The sequence below is a fragment of the Ursus arctos genome, unplaced genomic scaffold, assembly GCF_023065955.2.
Source record: "Ursus arctos isolate Adak ecotype North America unplaced genomic scaffold, UrsArc2.0 scaffold_1, whole genome shotgun sequence".
Lineage (NCBI taxonomy): Eukaryota > Metazoa > Chordata > Mammalia > Carnivora > Ursidae > Ursus > Ursus arctos.
In genome coordinates, this window is record NW_026622763.1 from 47,617,736 (window position 1) to 47,638,047 (window position 20,312).

The 20,312-nt window shown below is 36.9% G+C and overlaps 1 protein-coding gene across 3 annotated transcripts in view; it reads left to right on the forward strand.

Annotated features, from left to right (window-relative positions):
- The window catches only part of B3GALT1 (beta-1,3-galactosyltransferase 1), a 513,181-nt gene that overhangs the window by 156,010 nt on the left and 336,859 nt on the right, over window positions 1–20,312 (forward strand). For 2 of the 3 annotated variants that reach the window (XM_057318297.1, XM_044381514.3), the window contains exon 2: window positions 18,733–18,837. The gene's annotated coding sequence lies outside the window, so the exon portion shown is untranslated. Of the gene's footprint in view, window positions 1–16,524; window positions 16,716–18,732; window positions 18,838–20,312 lie in introns of all 3 variants that reach the window. The other variant, XM_057318294.1, reaches the window with a different exon arrangement.

Sequence of the window (20,312 nt, forward strand, 5' to 3'; positions counted from 1 at the left end):
CTGATCATTTTCTTCTGTCAGATCAATCCAGGAAATAATGAAAATTGGTTAACTCATTTTTCTGGGTTCTAGCAATTAAATATTAAATAGAAATAAGCTGAATATGTTCTATCTTCTTTGCATTGAGAAATAGATTTTAGTCTTAGCATCCTCATTTTAAATTGTAAATAATATGTAGATATATTTGTAATCCAGCACAATTTATTGGCATGTTGTAAAGATTTGGATTTTAAATAATACTTAATAGAGTATTAAGTATTAAGTTATTAAGTATTCCATTTTCTTTTTTTTTTTTAACATTGATATCTAAATCACAGTTGGAAACAGAAGGAGATGGAGAGGGATTGCAAGTCACTTTATGAGTTGAGGTTGTGCCCCACTGCACAATGTCTACAGTCCACTCCTACACTATTGACTACACAGTATCATGTTCCATTCAGCCCATGTGGAAGTCTTTACCATATTGCATAAGATTATATTCACCTGTCTTTTGGTTTTACTTTGTGAGATATAGTAGCCCAGTTTCTAGGAGATTATTTCTATTTAAAGAACACTGAAAAGCATTGAGGAAATGTACAATTAAAAATAAAATATGTACCTACTTTTCCATATAGCTTGATCAATTTCATTTAGCTATTGTAAGGGAACATTCAGAGCCTCTGTCCTAAGGATTCATTATTCTACGTAGAAAATAGGCTTTGTGGCTTTTGGCAGCTTGATATTTTGTTATCCTTTATATAGGTAGGAAAGAGCAGGCTGATTGAAGAGATTCATTATAATGTAGTTTCAGTTCCTTGATCCTGTCCAATGGGGAAAAGTGAAGAAAAATCTGCTAAAAATAGATAAGCAGAATGTTGGGTAAACACAGTGAAGAGACCCTTTCTTGTTTAGGTTTCTTTTCTGAAAAAGCCTGTGGGAACTGTTATTTCTGAACAGAACCTGCTAATTAATTAGCACATATTAAATGTCTGAGCATTTTGAAAATAAAAATCGACATTTGGTTCATTTATGCCACATAAATAGAACTAAGACTTGGTGGGAAGACATATTCCTATATACAAATTATTCTTTCATAGATGGTATAGTTTTATCCCTTCAAAGTTAGCTGAGAAGGAAAAGAAATCAATATATCAAACCTCATCTTCTAAATTACTCCCATTGAAAATGAAAGATGGGTTTTGGAGTTGAAGATTTAAGAGAGCAGATGTAGAAACTGAGATTTTGGCAGCCCTGTCAGAAACTAATGAGCTTTGGGGAAATCCAGCTGATACAGAGTTTGGTTAGATTACTATCAAAACTATAGGGTATCTAATACCTACAGTGAACTGGCTTCAAGGTGGCACATGGAAACTGACCAGAGGTAGTCTTTCCAAATCACTTACAGAATTATTCAGTGCTACAAAAGACTTTCTAGTGTAGTATTACTCAGTATATTTAGAATTTATGTTGCTATTAATATATGCATACTCTTTTTGAAGCAGGAGTAAAAGTTCATAGTACTTTAAACCCTTACATGGTAAGTGCCTTACATGGTTCATTAGTCACCATAAAGCTATGAATGGGTTTTGTTTCATGGTGGCTATCTAGGGCAAGCCTGTGGTTAATATCCAGTTTGAAGGCTCTCAGAGAGAGGCCCAGAGCCTTCAGCCAGCTGTTAGAAGAGCAGAAGGATAGTATAAACGATTGTAGTAGGAGAAAGTGAAAGGAAACCATGAAAGCTCAGGGTTCTTATACTCCTTCGTAGGGAACTCCTTTTTGTAATTGGTTCTCCTAGTGGTTTTGCTGTTCATTTCCTTGCCATGATTGGCTATATACAAGCTACCTAATTTCAGAGTGTTTAGTGTTTCAGTGTGTGTTTCAGTATGTTTTCAGTGTATAAATATAATTAGTGCATATTTGACTCTGCTCTTCCTGCACATCTGGCTGTAGATTTTATAGGATATACAAATTAGGCAATCTTTATATGTTGATGCTTTATATGTTGATGCTGATAAGATGCTGCCATGGGACTTCCAGTCAGAATTCATACATACGCATTTTTCAGTTACTCAGTCCTGCATTTGGAAGGGTGTGGAGTAAGAGTGGAGGTGGAAGGTATTAACAGGAACAGTGAACAGGAATCTCTGCCGAAGACTATTGCCCCCAAGTATATTGGGTCTTTCCAACCCATTTGAGCACCATTCCAACTCATGGGTCTAATCCAGTGTTTCCCATAAAATCTAATTTCACTGTAGCCTCCACCCCTTGGGTCCAATCGATCCAGTTTGGTGACTTATATCCTGTTGAGCTTTCAGTGACTTCCCATTAAACTTTAGAATACAGTTCAAACCTCTTTTCATAATCTGAAAGATACTATACAGATTTACTCCTGTCCACCAAACCCTCTCTATATTCTGGGAAACAGTCAAGTATCCTTGCTCTTCTCTGAATTTTCCAAACACCTCCTATTTCAAAGCCTTTGCATTCTTCCTCCCTCTGCCCACTGTTTGTTCTTCCTCACTCTTTATTTTTATAACTGAAGTGTAGTCTTTATCTGGTAGCATCAAAGGAACAGAGCTGTCAGATGTTAAGTGAAACATGGTGAGAAATGGCAACTACCTGCAGTGACATTAGTATTTCTATTTGTTTGGAATTCTTTGTGACAAATTGCTATATATATGTGAAGGAGGCCTAAATGTTCTTCTTAATTTTTGTGAAAAAAAATGAAGGATAGTTAAGTCATTTTCTATTAATAAAGAAATCTATGTCAGGCATTTTCTGTGTTCAGAAATGCAATGAGTTCTACTTAGGATCAGAAAGTCTATTTGCAGAGGTTAATTATTCACAAACCCAAATCTTGTAATTCATTCTTTCAGTCAATAAGCATTTATTGAGTAACTGCTATATGCCAATCACTCTAAAAGATAGCATGCCACATTTCCAGTTATCCTGTTGTAAAGAAACATGACCCAAGGAATGAACACATTGGGAATAACTTGTAATGATGTTTTACTTTCTTACAAACATTACCTGAGAATGTATTATGTGCCTATCACTGTGCTAAACACTGAGAATATTACAGCCCCTGATTTAAGAAGTTTATACTCTTTGGCAGAAGTAGACTTAAAGTAAGTACAATATGTTAAAGATACAGAGGTTCGGGGAAAAAAAAAAGGAAGGAGGACTAATGAATTAATAATGAGAGGGGGGTGCACCTGGGTGTCTCAGTCGGCGGAGTGTCCAACTCTTGATTTCGGCTCAGGTTGTGATCTCAGGGTTGTGGGCTCGAACCCCGCATGGGGTTCTGTGCTCAGCACAGAGTCTACTTGAGCTTCTCTTCCTCTTCCTCTCCAGTTGCCCCTCCCCCTGCTCATGCTCTCTCTTTCAAATAAATAAATATAAATAAATAAATAAATAAATAAATAAATAAATAAATAAATAATATCTTTAAGGAAAAAATAGAAAGGAGACAATGGGTCATTAGGGAGGTTTTCCTGGAGTCTCTGAGAGTATTTGAGTTTTGAAAAAAGAAGGCACATATGTTATCAATCAACCTAGAGTGATCCCAATCTTACCCTTCCACCTGGAGGTAAAGGTGTTTTTTTAATTTTCTTTCCCCATACTCTCCTCCTAGAAGGTTCTGCCTTTGGCTGATCAGTTATTTGATTATACAAATCCAGAAAAGGAAGAAAGAAGTCCTGAGTGAACCATAACTGGGTGAGAAGTTTAGAGATAATTTAGAAGGAATATGAGTAGAAATTGCTGTTGTATGGGAGGAAAATAAACAAGAGAGAAAGGTAGAGACTTTAAAAGTATGGCTCTTCTTTGAGTATGTATCACATTTATGGGTTTAAGAACTTAACCTATCCAGGAGTAATAGAGAGTAATGTAAAGAAATGATGCTCGACCCATTATTTTAAGGTGTAAGGCTAAGCCGTATAGGACACAGAAAGGTAAGAAGACATTTACTGGGAAGATAGAGAGCGAGGATAACCAGACAGAGGAACCACAACGGACAGGGGCGTAAACACCTGCCATAGCTCAGGTTCTTGAGCTGATAGTAAAAAGTTTGGTACTGAATACTGTGCAGAGGGAAAGGGAATGTAACAGAATGGAGATGTCAGTATATGAAGCTGTGTCTATGGGATAAACCACTGGAATATGGAAAATTTCTAATGAGCCAATTGGTTCATACTTCAATACTATTTTGACTTACTGCTAGCATTAGACTGCCAAAATGGCCAGCTAATTGATCTGACTTTTCATTGACATAGTCTTACTCATTGTCTCTACAGTACAGTTGCTTGTAGAGAAATGCTGACATAAAATTAGACTGGATTGATCTGTCTAGGATGTTTGAAGTATCTTTCAGCATCATTGTCTGTCCTTCCCCTGTGTTTCTACTTGTTTCACAGTTACAGGCTAGAAAAAATTATGTTGATACAAGCGTCACTTCATCTCTCTGAAACTGCTTGCACTGTTTCTGGGCTTTGTTGTCATTGTCTTATCAGCAAAGGTAGATTTCACGTGAAGTGACTAAGCTTCAGGGCCTATCACTTACATGGGCTCATTCCATATGAATGTAATTTTTTTAACTTGTAATCTTGTCTTCTTTTCTTAAATAGGGATCCCAAATTTGTGTAGGATGCAGGCTGCATAAAACCTGGATCTCCTCCTGCAGTAATCTCGGCTACATAATATGTGGCACAAGTTGAAATGGCCATCAACAGTACTTTAATCAGTTCTTGAAGCTACGTTGTAGGTTCTTGTTGTCACTGTTCAGTAGACTCCTAGAATTTGATGTAATTTTGACCCAGATGTTAAAATGTAAATTATTCATTATGAGGTTTGCTCTCTAAAGGAGTACATAAATGTGATTTCAAAGTGATTCTAAAAGTTTTGAATTGCCAATTCAGGTATAATTACTGGATGATGGAAAATTTTGTCTCCTTATAATCACAAATAGATATACATGTTATGCATTGTAAATATCACATCAGATTTTTATATATCTTCTTATTTAACAACTGTATTAATTTGCTAGGGCTGCTATAACAAATGTTTGAGCCACAAATTGGGTGGCTCAAACAACGGAAATTTGTTGTCTCAGTTCTGAAGGCTAGAAAGCCTGAGACCCAGATGTTGGTGGAGTTGGTTCCTTTGGAAGGTTGTGAAGAAGAATCTGTTCCATGCCTTTCTTATAGCTTCTGTGGGTTTGCTGGTAATCTCTTGTTCCTTGGTTTCTGCTGCATCACCCTGATCTCTGTCTTCATCTTCACATGATGTTCTCCCTGTGTGTGTGTCTGTGTCCAAATTTCCTCATTTTATAAGGTCATCAGTCTTTTTACAAGGGCCTACCCTACCCCAGTGTGATCTCATTTTTAACTAATTAATTACATGGACAACAACCCTATTTCCCAATAAGATTAGATTCTGAAATACTGGGACTTAGGACTTGAGTAGATGAATACAGTTTACCGTCTAACAACTCAGAATAGTAAATAAATCATAAAGAATACATTAATGCAGTTGACGTGCTTCTATCATGGACAGTGCTTAGAATTCAAGTTAGCAGCTTTAGGTATTTATCTTGAGTAGGCACAGCCAGAGTCAGGACAGCTAAAAGTATTGAGCATTTTTCTAATGTCAGTGAACGTAGTTATAAGCATGTTTTGTTTTTATAGTCTGGAGTTCAGAAAATATCATATCTTGCGCATAAGGTTTTGGCCTCAAGTCACCTTTCAATTCTGGGGCCTGCAGCTTTACAAAAGCAAATGATGTTGAAAGATACACAACATGATCCTTCTTGTCCGATTAAACCTTGACAACTTTTGGGGTTTTTCCTTTAAGAGAAGAATACTATGGACAGTTTTATAGTTCTGTGAACTGTTTTAGGGTTATGGTATCTTGATAAAACATTCTATGCAAAAATCTACTCCCTCATTAAAAAACATATATATCCCACTCAAAACAAAATTTTGAAATTTCAATTTGTATACTCTCTCTGAGATAATGGCTTCCTTAATTTTTGGAGCAATGTTGAGCAATTTATTTTATCCCCTATAATTCATATTTAATGTTAATTGATGAAATGGAATTATGAAAAAAAAGAAGGACATTAAGGAAGATGAGGCAAAGAAGAAAAAGAAAAAAGATAAAGGGAGATGACCACATGTGAAGAAAAGAAAAAAAGAGAAAAGCCTTTCTTCTGAATTTTCTGAAAGCCTCTCTTAAGTAAGTATTGTAGTTCCGTAAATAATTCTGTCTGCAGAAGATAAAAGGAGCAGATTGGCCAATTACTTTCAAACTGTTTGATCACATCCATGTTTTCATTAATTATTCAAGCTTTAAGACTCATCAAAGAATCTTAATGCATAACTCAAAAGGAGGAGCAAAAGCTAAGACACTGGCAAATGTTTTTTTATGTTTAAGATTTCTCCCACTTATGAGCATATGTGCTTTTGAATGTCGGGGTGATTTCAAGCCCATACGTGGGAAGGAGGTTGACAGTTTAGCCTTTTGGAAAAAGGGAAAGAAGGACGTAAATTAAAGGTGCTTAAAAAGTCATGTCAGCAAGTAGAGCTAGAGGTGAGGATAAAATGACATCCTTGGCGTTACGTGACCTACTGTCAGGTTGTCCCCACATTGTGCCCACGTCCTTGGCCTGGCTTCACATTTGTTGTTGCAGGCTAAGCAATGGTTGACCATATGCAAAAATGGTACCTGAGTCTTTACCTGAAAAATAGTTGCAAGAACAATTTAAAGATCATAAGAAAAATGAAATGAGATGATTAGACAGAAGAAAGGATGATGCAGTGAGATCCTATAATAATGTGAGAGTAAGTTCCAGAGAAACATTTTTATGAAGTCTGTAATGTATTACTTTAGCTTTATCCCGATTGTAAGTTATCAGACCATTTTATGGGCACTATAATGTCACTAGAAGTGCATGTCTAACAAAATAATAGAGTGCATTACCAATTCTTCTGTGGTGACCACTGCAGAGAGACTATTAGACCCATTTGTCAATGTACTTTGGTGTCTAATAGTTTTAAAGAATGGATGGTTGTGAACCCTATTCAACATTTTAAAGATACTGTTTCTCCTCATACACAGTCCATTGAATCATCAATTTTGAGTACATCTATTTGTCCACCCATGCCTTTTCAGTAAGCTGACTGAAAAGTAAACCACAAAAACACATTTTGAATGACAGACTAGAAAATACTAACAGTGTGTGAATGGCATTTAGAAGGTCTATTTAGTGTTTCAAACAGAATTGATATTTTTTTTTACATTTTGGGTAGTATGCAAGTTGGCCTAGAACATTAAAATAGAATATATACAAAATAGATCTTCAAAATAGGAAAATCTGCTTTGCAATAAAATAGCTCTGAGGTCCAAGATAGTAAGGTGTATGCCTTTATAAAGTATTCCTTTACAATGGATGAATTTAGCAAGCGGTGTAAAAGCATAGCTTTATTTTAATTTTAAAGATTTATTTATTTATTTATTTGAGACAGAGAAAGAGACAGAGAGAAGGAACAGGGGGAGGGGCAGACGGTGAGGGAGAAGCAGACTCCCCGCTGAGCAGGGAGCCTGGAAGTGGGGTTCCATTCCAGGACTCTGGGATCATGGCCTGAGTCAAAGGCAGTTGTTTAACTGACTGAGCCATCCAGGCACCCCAAAAGCATAGCATTAGATATTGTTTATAGTACTGTATCTGTGCAGAGGGGTTTGCTTTACCAATTCTAACTTAAATCCTTCGTTGACTGATCTCATGTTTCCAATCCCTTATAATCTTAAATACACTGCCCTTCACCTTTCCAACTGTTTTAACAATTATTAAAATGGGTGAGAAAAAAAGAAAACATCAAGGGAAAAGAAGAGAACAAGAGGGGTTTTTCCCAAAGGAAGAGCTACTGGTTTTCTCTATGTCCTTGAATGAGTCAATTCCATCATTTGTTAAATAGGAGACTGAACCAGGTGATCCATAAAGTGTCCCTACTCCGGATCTACAGTGCTGTGATGCTAAGTCTGGGCACTAAAATAAAAACTGTAAACAACAAATAAAAGCAAAGGGTAGTGTGGAACCAACTTTCCAAAATTGCTTCAAATAGTCAAAAACAACTTTTAAAATTAAGATTCAGCATTGTAATATTTCAGATTACATACCTTTAAATCCCAGATCTGCTACTTACTAGGTCTGGGACCTTGGGCAGATCATGTAACCCCCTATAAGCCATAATTTCCTGTTAAATGAGAGTGATGATATTACTATATAGGTGAGAATTAAATTAGGTGGTACAGGCAAAAGTTTAGTAGGAACTAAATGCTCAATAATGTTAGTTATTATATAACATTAGATAATAATGTTATTATTCTTATCCCGATGTGTATTGGCAATGATTAACTTATTCTTCGGTTACTTATTAAAAAATATTCGTGTGTATTTTATGTCAAGCATTATGCCAAATACGGGGCATCTAGTAGTTGCAGAACAATCTCTTCTCCTACCTCTTGGTTATTATTTGATTATTAAATGTGGACTGTTATGCATTTGTAGGAAAGCATATATTTTATATGGATTAGCTTTGTTTTAAAAATATATATGACTGAGAAGGAAATGTAGCAAGTCACAGATTAAAGTGTATAAAAAAAACCAACTTTCATTTGTCTACTACTAAGTATAAGTCACCTCTCTGGTCCTTTTTTTGACTGGTAGCAGAAAATCTAATCTTACTAGTGGAAGGTGACTTGGTCCCCTCTTGTCTCAAGCTCACTCACTTTTGATTCAGTTCAGGATTTTCTATTACCCCCCTTTTTTTTTTACCCCCCGACTTCCTCCCATTGAGTTCTTATGTATTGTGCTAGAATCAGGATGACTGATCTGTGGTTGCCTCTCTGCCATCTTCGGTCTTGCTTGTCATTTGACTTCTTGTTCTGTAGGCATTGAAAACATGGAAGTTGTTCTGTGGGACTATAGAGTTCTGCCACTGACCACCTAGACTCTGTTTGGCTTTTAATGACTTTGCAGTCCTCTGCGATTTAGAGCCCTCCACCTGACCCCTAGCTAGGGCTGCGCATCCTGCACACTTTTGTCTAGCTGTGGGATCCCCTCACTTCAAGCTAGAGTAACATTCTAGTCTCACTGATTCTCAACTTCTGAATCTCGTGTGTTCCTCAGTTATGGTCTTGAGAATTTATTTTATTTTCTCCCTACCTTTTATGAGAGCTGAAGAAAGCTTGGGTACGATAGGTGTCCACCTCAGGCCTTCTATCTCTCTCTCTCTCCCCCCCTTTTTTAATTATTTTTTTTAAAGATTTATTTATTTAGAGAAAGAGCGAGAGCAAGAGTGGGGAAAGTATGGGGAGGGACAGAGGGAGAGAATCTTCAAACAGACTCCCTGCTGAGCACTGAGCACAAAGCCCAACAGGGTTTGGGGGGGGGGGGGGGCTTGATCTCACGACCCATGAGATGAGAAGAAATGAGCCAAAACCAAGAGTCAGAGGCTTAACCCACTGAGCCACCCAGTGCCCCAGGCCTTCTCTTTATCTAGATCTGCCCAGCCGACATTTCTATCTATTGTAGCCGACTAGTCTGGCGAAGGGTAACTACTTAGGTTGTTTTTCCCTCAAGTTCTATAGTTGATGTGGAGGAGTCACCAGTGCAAGAGTTACTGAATATTTGGGGAATTCCTGTCACCGAACTCTAGAGTTTCAATCCCAACATAGGTTCAGGGAATAGGGCCACCTATACTTTTTTTGTTCTCCTTTCCCTATCTCTCCTTTTCTAGTCCAAAAAGGATTTTTATTTTTATCACCTGTCTGTTTTATAGGAAAACTGCTCCTATGGCATCACTTATTTTCCCCCCACTCTCTCCATGGCCCAAACTCTTAAAGTCCTCTAGGATTTGGCTCTTGATATTTAAATCCAAGCTTCTAGATTTTTTTTTTTTTCCTTTCAAGCTGCTGGTACTTGCAATTCAAAGCCTTGGTTTTAAAGACTATTGTCTGCACTGTTGACTTACAAAGGTCAAATTAATTGCTCAAAGGCCAAAAATGTGATTCTTTGTTCTCTCTGAATCAACCATACCCTGAGGCATAGAGAAAGTACTCCTTTCTACTTAAATATAGTAAAAAAAAAGAACTAAAAGAAATTGAGAAAGTCAACACTTAGTTTAATAGCAAAATACCCTACTACAGAAAGATATGCACAATGAAATAAAATAGTAAGTGTGCTAGTGTACTGTATATTTATCTATGTTTGCCTAGGTCCATAAGGTAAAACAAAAATGAAACAACCAATGCGCCATACATATACATATATATGTATATATGTGTGTTTATTTTATATATACAGCATGAAATATATGCATATATATATATATAATTATATATATATAATGGTTTTGAGCTGCATATATTATCACTGACTCTGTTTTTGAAAATCTTTGAACATGCGCATGTTGTCTTGGTGGAATACGTCTAGCTATAAACACCATTAATTCATATAGTGAATGCTTACTGTTGCAGGATTTCTTTTCCTTTAGTGCCTGTGGTTTTTGGTCACACTGCTGCTTCAAAGAATGAAGAGGTAGACCAGACAAAGAGTGGTGGGGAACAAGGCAAAGCTTACTGAGCTATAGTGCAAAGCTCCTGAAGAGGGAGAGGACCCAAGAGGGTTGCCAATTTAGCGTTTAAATCTCGGGGTTTTTATGGGCTCTTTGGTGTGGGCTGTTTGACTCTGATTAACCCTCCATGCGCTCGTCGCCCTATCAGGTTTTTGTCCACACACTCATCTACTTATCAGGTACTTGTTCCCTGGGAAAGGGTGGACGGCTCCTTCCCAGGTGGTGTAGAACCCTTTTAAGGGTGGTTTCCTCTTGAAGGGGCTTGTCCCTGCGTGCCTTTCTTCTGACTATCCTTCATTACTACTATATGGCAGGAACTGGGGATAAATAAGTGAAAAAGAACAATGGACATGTCCCTGATCTCCTGGTAATTTCTCAGTCACCAAGTGAACATAAAAATCTTCAAGGTTACATCCCACACTGTAGAACTTCCCAAACCCTACCTTCCAAGGTGTTCAAAGCCACACCTGGAATCTTCCCTTGTTCTGTCTGGTGGTAGAGTTAATTGTATTTGGCATTCCCTTTTCCACCACTACAGAGAGTACTGTTAGATCGCCAAAAGAGTTAACTCAGGTTCACAATTTTAAGGCTGATTTCTATAAAAAGAAGTCACTTTTAAATGAATAATATGCGGAAAGAAATGTGTTTTTAAGTCATTAAAACTTCCCACTTAATAGCTATAATTTCTCCAGGTCCAACTGGTTTTCAGAAGACTACAAAATGACTCCCATCAGTTTAAACAACAGAAATTTGGTATATTTCCTTTCTAGTTGGGTTGAAAATTGGATACAGCATAAATTCATCTCTCCTTGCAGTCCTTTGCAAGTAAAATAATCTCATAGTCTGATTCTAATGTTGCTAAACTGAAATTAATAATATATCAAACTCTGAAAAGACAAATGGTATTTTGCAGCTATACAACAGAGCTTTTAAAGCTCCAGTAGGACTAGGGATTTTGTTTTTTGTTTTTAAACAATGACATTTATTTTAAGCCTTCTTTATTCTTTTAGTACATCATCTGATGGGAAGTCAGGATGAATTAAAAATGATCACGAAATAAACTCATTCAGGACACTAGAGCTTTATCTTTTAGACAATACATTTCCACAAATGCATAATTTGAAATACACATTTTCCACAATCTTTTAGGTCAGTTTTTCTCAGACTTGAATAATATATAGTATCTTTTTAAGGGAAAAGCAAAAACAAGGACAAAAATCTTCTCTTTGAGCCCCAGGTTTTAAATCATTTTTATTACGTTGTTACTTAAAAATATGCAAACATAAAGCCAGGCATAAACGCCTTATGCTTATATCTCTTACAAAATATAATTACAAATAAAATACAAACAAATCTACAAATGTGAGGGATTCAATTTCACAATATTGGTTTTTAATGTAGCAGGAAATGTTTTGTTAAAATGAAATATTTGTTCACTATGTGAATATGGCATTGGCTTGCTACATGCAGAGTATTGTATCCAGTATGACAATATGGTTTGCAGTAAAGTGACCAATCTTCTAATGTTTTGCTTGTGGAAACTCTCTTGGTACAGTGTTATCATTGGCTTTCTCTTTCTCTCTCTCTCTTTCTCTCTCTCTCTTTTTTAAGATTTTATTTATTTTGAGAGAGAGAGTACACACCTACGCACAAGCGGGTGGGGGGGGCAGAAGGAGAGGGAGAAGCAGGCTCACTGCTGAGCAGGGAGCCCGACTTGGGGCTCGATCCTGGGACCCTGGGATCATGACCTGAGCCAAAGGCAGACTTTTAACTGACTGAGCCACTCAGGTGCCTCCTAACTCTGTTTCTTTTTAATACTTCCTGTTACCATTCTATTTACCAACATGAACACTGGGGTCATATGAGAGTATATGGCTGTGAAATACTGGTCTAGAAGACCCAGAAACCACTTAGGTTATTTTTTTTGAGTTATCGTGGGAAATCAAAACACAAACATAAAAAAAATTGTTAAAGGATAATTTTTAAAAGGGTGAACTCAAAATTATTATACAAGTATAAAATATAAAAAAAATATTTCACTCGGTTATTAATGAAGAAGCTAAGAAGTTGTTATCAGCTAGCTCAATAGGGAATGCAAAATACCACACATACACAGTTGAGTCAGGAATGTTTAAATGAAACTACAAATAGATGCAAAACTGGCCTTTTCTCCTAGGGGGGAAATGGGGAGAGAAATCAATTTTCCCTCCACTAAAAGGAATTTGCAGGTCTTTGGGTAATATAATTTTAAATGTTATTGGTAATCTATAATTTACAGCTTTGTAAAATAGCTCAAATTGCCCTCCAAAAGAATCAGATAGCCAAGAAGTGTGTGCTAGTTAATATCTCCTTTCCATTAAAGATGCTCAGTCTTCTTTTGGTCCATTTCAGTCTTTAAGAGTTTGTCCATCCAGCATAATTAAGAGGAATATACAGATCCAGAGAACCTATCCTTGGATCTCTGTGGAAACCTTGGAGTTCTCTTTAGCTCAGCTATTCCTCTTGAGACATGACTTCTAGCTACAGATGAACGCCCCATGTGAGCCCTTAGTCTTAAAGGAATTTATAGCTCTCCCTTCAAATATAAATTCCAAGCAACCTGTTTGGATGAATGGGGTGACTTCTAAAGGATGAAGAATTATGAATACCTAACCCCAAATCTTTTACACATGAAAAGTTTGCCCAAAGGCAGAGTGAACAACGAGAAGCCAGATCTTCAGTAAGAATGATTGAGCTTTTTTCCCTCTCTTCTCTTTCTCTCTTCCCCTCCTCTTTTTCTTTCTTTCTTTCTTTCTTTCTTTCTTTCTTTCTTTCTTTCTTTCTTTCTTTCTTTCTTTCTTCTTTTCCTTCCTTCTTTCCTTCCTTCTTTCCTTCCTTCCTTCCTTCCTTCCTTCCTTCCTTCCTTCCTTCCTTCCTTTCAGGGGAGGGCAATTACCACATACCAGGTACACATTAAGTATTTTATATATATTATTTCATTAAATATCACAATAAGTCTATAGGTATGTGTATTTTATGAGTGAGAAAATTCTGCCTGAACTAACCACTTGTTAAATACTAAAGAAAAGGTTATTAGATTAAAAAAACAGGGCAAAACCAACTGTATATTTAATGAGATCTGCAATAATAATTAGGATCTTTAAAGAACTTAGATACACAAGTTTTCTCAAAGTTAGGATCTCAGTACTATTTATGGGACATATCCTACTCCTTCCCACCTCATCTGGGAAACTGAGTGTCCAACTTACATTTTTTTCATAAGGCTGTGTATGCATTTGTCACAGAACTTGCCAAATGGCATTAAATTATCTTTTTCTGTGTTTATGTCTTGTTACCATCAATGGCTAAGCTATGAGTTACTTTAGAAGACAGGCAATGTTTTATTCATGTACCTATAGAGACTTGCACAGTGACTGGCACAAGTAGGAGCTAAATATATATCTTTGAACTTACCTAAGGTATGCATAAGGTAAGCTAATTCCTAAAATTGAACTTCTAAAATAATTCAGTCCTAATCACTAATTGCAAAGATTTTATTTCCTCTTTCAAAATGTTTCAATGCTGTTATACAGATTTTAGTACTTAATAAATTCATTAAGTTTGGACCTGCTTAAAATTTGCTCTAAGAACACAAGAAAGTCTTATCTTATCGGATACAAGCCTGCAGACTGAATGTCATGATGTGACATCTCTTTGAGAGTTAGTGGGGAAGAAGGCTGTAACAATACAAAAAAACATTAAAAATCATCTAGAATTTTACACCACAATTATTATTTAATGGATTGAGATTGAGAAAGTCTTAAGTGCCAGTATTTATAAGGTTCCTCAAATCTTACAAACCCAACACCACCTTTTTCCCTTAAAGTATTTCTTAAAATTCCAGTGAATATCAAAGCATGACTAAGGAACTGGGAACACAGAGAGCTGATATTTACATTGGCAAAAAGAAAGAACAGAAACCAAACTAAAGTGAGATAGGTAGAGTGAAAATTAGAGAAGGGAAAATTACAGTAAAATGCTAGGAAAATGTTCCATCGTGTTAACTATTCTAATCATTAGCTATTTGGTTGGGGAATAAAAATAAAACATGGCATTTAAAAAATGTATTGCTTGGGGGTGCCTGGGTAGCACAGCGGTTAGGCGTCTGCCTTCGGCTCAGGGCGTGATCCCGGCATTATGGGATTGAGCCCCACATCAGGCTCCTCTGTTAGGAGTCTGCTTCTTCCTCTCCCACTTCCCCTATTTGTGTTCCCTCTCTTGCTGGCTGTCTCTATCTCTATCGAATAAATGAATAATATCTTTAAAAAAAATGTATTGCTTGGTCAAAATATCTACATTTCTTAAGTATTAAATATGTCAAAATTATACAAACAGTAACTGTAATTCCTAATTAGAACTAGAGAATTTCTTTTGAATTTGTCACTGACCAGAGTTAGAACATAATAAAAGTGTTATTTGACAGTTTGAACTACAACCTGACAATATTTTCTGTGGATACATGGAATGGTTCTCATGTTTGAGAGAATTAGAGTTCCAGTTACTTTAGAGTTTTAGTGTCCATTTTTGGGGCTGCCAGGAGAATGCAACCCAAACACTAAATGGTCTGGTCAGAGACTAGGAAAGACAGTAGAAATCAGTAAGAGGCAATGTTGTGGATGTCTGCTTGATAAAATTCAAAGCATTCATTATTCATCATGGTCTTGGTTTAAAGTACGCTTCTCATTCCAAGGCTAATTTCTGAACTACTCACTATTTCTAGCATGTTTCCTCTTACAGCAATCTTTAAAAAATCATGTTGGTTTTCTTCTAGATAGTTTCACAAAATAAACAACAGCATAGTTCTCTTTAAAAGGCATGGAAATTCAATAATTATATGGTTCATGTTTCATTTATTTGTTTTTAAATTATATTCTTTCATCTTTTTGATCTTATAAATGACTCTTCCCATTTTGGAAAGAATTTTGGACAAATAGTTTAGAAAGCCATAAAAAGGAACAAGATGATTTTTTTTTATACCAGTTAGACGAAGGAAAATTTTCATGTGCTTTAAAAATTGGATTGCCCACAGAGGGACTTCATTTAAAAGTGTGTTGGGGTGGCGATGAGGGAGTTGTATTTACCTAAAAGTACTTTATATTGGAATGCTGGTCCATTCATGATTATACTTCATTTGTATATCGAATACTGTACCTGTCACAAGCTTGGATTTATTGTCAGTATGCATAATGTTGTTGGGAGAGCCTGCAAATCCCTCGTTGGCAGCAGAGTCACCGGAAGTAGATGCACCTGTCTTCCCAGCTGGGATTTGCTCATGGGAAAGAGGGTCATTTAACACCATGTTGTCCTCATGGACAGCTGTATATTTAAGCTGCCGTAGGGTGTGGGAGACCTAAATTCTGTTTTTAAAAAAGCCTTCAATGTCCAAATGAAATTTGACATGAAAAGTATTTTGATGTTTTGATTCAGTTGATTTAGAGAATATTTAGGCTTGGTTTAATAGAAAAGCATTATTTAGTTTGCTTTGGTCTGATCACTCTAACAGCTTTTAATGATTCAGTGAACACCAATATTTTCAGCTCAGCTTAGCTTGGGGTTTAGCATAAAATAGTTCATTCTGTTTTGATGCAAGCCCTTAGTTAAAACATGGGACTTCTCTCAGTGCTACAGCCATAACTCTTTTATTTTGTCCATTTTAATTGTCTATTTTCCTCTAACAGACTCTAATTTCCGTAATAGAGGTTGTGTCTCTTTTGCTAACCATCATTTTTTTTCCTAGGATGCTGCCACTGTGTTAACTCTGGGTATATATGTGCTTAACAAATCTTTGTTAAGTGGACACGTAAACAAAAGAATGAAGAATTGTTTTTCTTTTCTCTTTTTTTTTTAAGATTTTTATTTTTTTATTTGACAGAGAGAGAGACAGCCAGCGAGAGAGGGAACACAAGCAGGCGGAGTGGAGAGGAAGAGGCAGGCTTCCAGCGGAGGAGCCTGATGTGGGGCTCGATCCCAGAATGCCGGGATCACGCCCTGAGAAGGCAGACGCTTAACGACTGAGCCACCCAGGTGCCCCTGAAGAATTGTTTTTCACTGGCCAGGAAGGAGGTAAAGACTCCTTCATAAAGACTAGGTGATTTCTGAAAATCACTCCAAAACTGAGAGGTCTCTTTGAGTCCCTTTGTTTTTTATTTTTTTTTTAAGGTATTTACTTACAGTATAATTTACTTACAATAAAACGTAGATTTTTGTGGGCATAGTTCCATAGAGTTTTTTCAAGTGTGTCTGCTTATATAATCACTATCCCAGTCAAGATATAGAATTTTTGGAGCACCTGGGTGGCTCAGTCGGTTGAGTATCCAACTCTTAGTTTTGGCTCAGGTCATGATCTTGGGGTTGTGAGAGAGAGTCCCACTTTGGGCTCTGCACTCAGCACAGAGTCTCCTTGTCACTTTTCCTCTGCTCTTCCTCTCTCTCTCTCTGTCTCTCTCTCTAATAATAATATCTTAAAAAAAAAGATATAGAATTTTTCCATTATCCCAGAAAGTGCCCTCATGCCACTTTCCAGTTAATCTCTCACAACACTGTTCTGATTATCACCATAGCCTCTTTTTTTTTCACCTTTTCTAGAATTTCATATAAATATAACCATAACCAAAGAAAGTATTCACTTGTTTTATCTGTAATAATAAGATTAATAAGAAAGGACTATGTTATTTAAAAAACTGCTATATGCCTCTGCTTGGAGGATTTATTGTCCTGCCTTCCCCATTCTCTAACCATTAGCTTTTAAGAATTTCAAAGATAGGGGTACCCGGGTGGCTCAACCATCTGCCTTCCTCTCAGGTCATGATCTCAGGGTCCTGGGATCCAGCCCTGCATCCGCCTCTGCTCAGTGGGGAGCCTGCTTCCACCTCTCCCTCTGCCCCTCTCCCTGCTTGTGCTTCCTCTTGCTCTCTCCCAAATAAATAAATAAAATCTTTAAAAAAAAGAATTTCAAAGATAAACAGAGTAAGATTCCTAGAAGTAGAGTTCAGAAGTACCATCAAACTTATATCATCGTTTTGTGCACCTCCATACATGGGTCATTTGGCAAATCAAGACGGTCAAGAGGGGCATATTTTAGAGCTGGGAACACAGCCTTGTCTTCCTGACTTCTCTGAGCTTTACACAGCACTACACCATTGGTTTCACTTATCCTCGAGACAGTTTTATGGGTAAACATACGTATGTGTAACAAATTGGAGAGGTTAAGAAAGAGCTCCAAAATTAGATATTTCCCCTAGAAGTTTTCTTTAAAATGTATTTTCAGTAACATATAACTCTTTGTGATGTAGAGGGTGGTGTTTGGGTAGAATTGCAAAGGAGGTTTGCAAGGAACTGTAGTCAGTTTGCAGGGAGTGGAAAGAGGCTTGCCAACTAAAGCCTATAGAAAATGGATTCATCGAATTAGAGCAGTCCATGATCAACTGCCAGAGCCGGCTTATTTTCTTTGCTAGTTCCAAAAAAAAGAATGCCTGAAACTTTGTGGTGATGGAAGGCTATCTTATAGGACATGCTGGCAGAGCACACTTTTTCACTGGCTCAGGTCAGTATTTTTATAGACTTGATGGGGTACTTAGGGCTCTGGTAGAGATTTTTAGGTCAGAAAAAAAAATTAGGCATAGGAGATTAGGGACCAAAATGTGTTAGTTTATTTCATAACAGAGTAGAGCAATAAAACGGTCTTAGCAAAGCCACAGACAGGACTGACTAAGCCTAACAATTTTCAACTTCTTTTGCAGAAAGATTTGCTGTTACTAGTGAGACCAAAGAATAAAATTGTGATCTAGGGAAAGGAAGTAAATAATCATGAAAAATAGTTAATATGATGTTATAACAAGGAAGACATCTTTCATTCAAAGGTGGATGAGGGGGAGATTATAAATGATTTAAAGGAAGAAAATTCCTTCTTTAAGTTAAGTGTTCTGTAAATGCTGATTATTTTGTACAAGATGGTTGGTTTGATGCAAGATATGTGGCAATTTCATGAAATGGCAAAAAAAGAATGTGAACAAATTGAAAAAGAATGTTAATGTTAGCTGAAGCGTACCAAGGTTATTTATGTCTTTTTCTTTCCCCTTAGACCCGGTAGAGACACTTCAAGAACGGCTCAGTCCCGGAGTGGAGGGATTGTGTGAAGACCCTGACTCTTTACCCTGAGACAAGGTGCAGAGGTTTTCATTATAGGGTAAGAGCCAATTCCTATTTTTGGTTTTGTAGTCTTTGAAAATTGATGAAACTGTGGGGTACAACTAGGTGGCATTACCGGAAGTATTCGGATGCTCTGGATTTGCTTCTAGCTTTGCAGTAGCTCGTGCTGTATACCTTTCATGTGAAATATGTTCAGATCTAATGCCTTGGCAGATACGATCGTTACGTTTGAAATAGGATGATATGTAGAAACAGTGCAAATTGCAAAGCAGCAATCTGACCATTTTGGATTAAAACATCTTTAGCAGAGATTCTCTTGTCGCCTACTTCTCAGCCTGTTTCTTACCACGCCCACACAGAAAAGGACAATCTTCCTGTGATACGCTACAGAGGCTGCTTACTCCCAGGGGCCACTGGCACTGGTAACCAGATCCAGAGCAGCTCCAGGGCTGAAGGGCTTGAATCTTAGTGCATCTATACACCGTTACCCGGGGGAGCTCTGCTGGGGAGCAATAGAAGCTTTCCTTTTTGAAAACACTGAAGCGTCCCCGACTTTGTCTGCATCTCAGTGATTGGAGTCTGGGTTTAGAGGAGTTTTTCTTATAGAAGAAAAAAAAAAAAAAAAAAAAAAAAACTTTGGGTCTCAAATTTTCACATCAAGTTAATTTGACCTAAAGATTGACCAATAGCCCTGATTTTGTATCTAGAAAATTGAACCTAAAATATTTTCTCTGTCCTTTCTATGAGTACAGTGATAAAGAAGTTCTCTCCTAGAGAATCCACAGGTACATTTCAATTCTGGCAAGGGTCCTTGTTGTCCTAGGGCTCTGAGGAAGTTGACATTAGACAAAACCTGCCCTAACAGTCACGAGGACTCTGCGTGGTCTGAGGTCTCACTTCATATTTGGTCTAGGTTGGGTAAGTCCTGTTAGTTGTCTTAATTCTCATTTAAAAAAACAAGTAAGTGTTCAACAGATTTGGGGCCTGATTCAAACCCAGACTGAATATTGCAGAATTATTGGTTTCAGGCTAATGGGACTTGGATGCTCTCTGGTTATTTCTTCTGTGCCTTATTCCAATATCATCACAGGTACCAACATAATTATGACCTTAAGAATAAATGGTAACAACAGGGATGGGATACCCATTTTGCCATTTCTATGCCATGAATGACTGGCATAAAATACTCTTTGGTCACAATTCTAGAAGTTGTCTTATCTTACCAGGGTTTTTGTCTTGTTCTGATTTGTCTTGGTATTGTAACCTTGATGTCTCAGGTTTTGCTTTTTTTTAAATTTTAATTTTAGCTAACAATTTTTTAACAGCAGTTTTAGGTTTACAGAAAAATTAATTGAAAACTATAGAGAATCCCTATATATCCTCCTCCAAAACACACATAATTCCCCCTATTATTAACATCTTGTATTAGTATGGTACTTGGTTACAATTAATGAACCAGTATTGGTAGGTACATTATTGTTAATTTAAGTCCATTACATAGGAGTTTACTCT